We start from the raw sequence: 2796 nt of genomic DNA on the forward strand, positions 1-2796 counted from the left end.
CTCCGGTTGGTCAAGTTTAGGCTAGGACCAACCACATTTCAGCCACAATGCCCCTCTGATGGTTTCAACCACACTGAACAGAAGCGTCCCTAAGGGTTTGTAAGCACCATCGGGCTGCGATCTTTGATTGAGCATTTTTTTGAGCTCATGCAAGATATTAACAAATTGTCAAGTACTACATGATTGCGTTATCTATGCCTCAAACAAGCTATCTCAAATTTTAGAGATTCAACTTTGTTTGGATTTGGCATTTGTATCCTGCCTATTGCCAAAAGTTGCAATGTTGCTCAGTTAAAATGAGCAAGGTTGTGCATATTTCAAACCATTGGTCCTAGGATCGAATCGTCTGCTCCATTAGCTCTGGTTGGTCAGGTTTAGGCTAGGACCAACCTCATTTCAGCCAAAAAATCCCTCCGACAGTATCAACCACACTGAACGGAAGTGTCCCTAAGGGTCTCTAAGCACCATTGGGCCACAATATTTGATTGGGCATTTCTTTGAGCTTGTGCGAAGTATTGATGAACTATCAAGTGCTACAGGATCATGTTATCTAGGCCTACAATAAACTATCTTAGTTTTTAGAGATTTAACTTTGTTTGAATTTGGCATTTGTATCTCACCTATTGCCAAAAGTTGCAATGTTGCTCAGTTAAAATGAGCAAGGTTGTGTATATTCAAGCTATTGGTCCTAGGATCAAAACATCTACTATGTTAGCTCCAGTTGGTCAGGTTTAAGCTAGGACCAATCTCATTTTAGCCACAACATCTCTACGACGATATCGACCACACTGAATAGAAGTGTCCCTAAGGGTCTCTAAGCACTATTGGGTTGCGATCTTTGACACAAATACAAAAATCATGACATATTTTCACTTTTCATGTCTTATTCCATCAAAGTAAGTAACATATGATTACATAATATGATGAATTTGATAAACATGTTACATTATTTGTATAAAGTAATGAACATTCATGTGTTTGATTAATTGTAAGAAAGTAAGTTGAAATACAAGTTTGTAATCATACATTGAACAAGTTGGATGGAAATCCAAGTTTAATGTATATCAAAATGAACAATATATTATGTCATATCAATCATATAGTTACAAAAAGATGTTATGCCTCATCGTTACAATATAGAAGTTGAATACCCAAAAAATGTAGAATGTGTACGATAGAAATGTCAAATGTGCACAATATAAATCTCAAATATATACAATACAAAAGTCAAATACCCAACAAATGTCAAATGTGTACAATAGAAATGTCCAATGTGTACAATACAAATCTCAAATATATATAATAAAAAAGTCAAATATATGTCAATGTCATGTGATGACCACAACTACATATGTATATCGCTATCAATATCTATGACTATGCAGGATCATCAAATTGAGCCTCTTTGATGCAGTTTGTGTCTTGTCAAATGTCTATAGAAGAAAAATTAAAATACACTATCAAATATCTTATCTAGAAGTAATATGAAAAAACTAGAAATTGGGTTCTAAATTGTGGATAGTTGAGTTGTTCATTACCTCATTCATTTGTCCCACAGTTGGAATAAATGATAATAGTAATGGGCTCCTTTGTCGATGGGTGGGACTCCTAACAAAATGATGAGGTAGAGCGACAATGTGAGACACAACTATTGATGAATGAATGCTTATGGGAGGCACAACCACTAATGAATCAGCTTGTATGGTAAGCAATAAAATGTTAGTATTATAGAGTGGCATTAGGGATTCCAAATAGAGTAAAAAACCAAAAAATGTATTGCAACCTGAGCTAGATCTCCCGTGCTAGTAGAAGGTACAACCATTGATGAAGTAGTGTTGGTATGAGGCACAACCTACATGGTAAGAAATAAAATGTTAGCATTATAGCTCTAGTGGCATTAAGGATTCCAAATAGAGTAAAAAATAAAAAACAAAAAAGTACTATAGCCTGAGCTAGATCTCTCGTGCTAGTAGGAGATACAACCGATGATGAATCAATGTTGGTATGAGGCACAACCTGTATGGTAAGCGATAAAATGTTATAATTGTAGAGTAGGCATTAGGGATTCCAAATAGAGTAAAAAACAAAAAATGTAGTACAACCTGAGCTAGATCTCGCGTGCTAGCAGGAGGTAAAACCATTGATGAATTAGTGTTGGTATGAGGCACAACGTATATGGTAAGTGATAAAATGTTAGCATTATAGAGTGAAATTGGGGATTCCAAATAGAGTAAAAAAAAAAAAAAAAAAACATACTGCAACCGTTGAATCTCTTGTGCTAGCATGAGGCACAACCACTGCTGAATCAATGCTGGTATGAGGCACAACCTATATGGTAAGTGATAAAATGTTATAATTGTAGAGTAGGCATTAGGGATTTATATCATACACACAAGAAATCCAAATTGAGATCACAGGAGGGTTCAACTAAGACTCTACATACATACCTCTAGCCTCTGTTGTGTTTGACCCAGTCTTTGACACTTGGGACTCCTAACAAAATGAAATTGTAAAGGATTTGCATGAAGTCTCAAAGAGTGTTGTAATAGGTAAAAGATAAATAACACATGTTAATAAGACAAATTTTTGATAATTACTATGAAACTGAAAAGAAAAAAAGAAAAGAAAACAAAGAAAAAATACATGTACTCATTTGTAAATATAGCTGTTTAATATGTATATAGAACAAATGCATACTATAACCTAAAATTTATGAGAAGGAAAATATGAAATTTTACCTCTTCCATTGCCTCAACATCAATAGTCTTAGGAACATCCATCAACTCTACAAAACTA

General features: G+C 34.5%; 1 long non-coding RNA gene across 1 annotated transcript; it reads right to left on the minus strand.

Moving 5' to 3' along the window:
* Nucleotides 1–1265: 1265 nt before the first annotated feature.
* Nucleotides 1266–2532, minus strand: LOC149539511 (uncharacterized). The gene is made up of 6 exons (XR_016355919.1): nt 2448–2532; nt 2257–2328; nt 2103–2121; nt 1784–1852; nt 1539–1608; nt 1266–1433 (listed from the first exon to the last, which is right to left on the minus strand). It is a non-coding gene; the product is annotated as an uncharacterized LOC149539511 (long non-coding RNA).
* Between the last annotated feature and the right edge of the window lie 264 nt (nt 2533–2796).

Source organism: Cupressus sempervirens, chromosome 9 (assembly GCF_028749045.1).
Source record: "Cupressus sempervirens isolate cs-2001-9-10 chromosome 9, ASM2874904v1, whole genome shotgun sequence".
Classification (NCBI taxonomy): domain Eukaryota; kingdom Viridiplantae; phylum Streptophyta; class Pinopsida; order Cupressales; family Cupressaceae; genus Cupressus; species Cupressus sempervirens.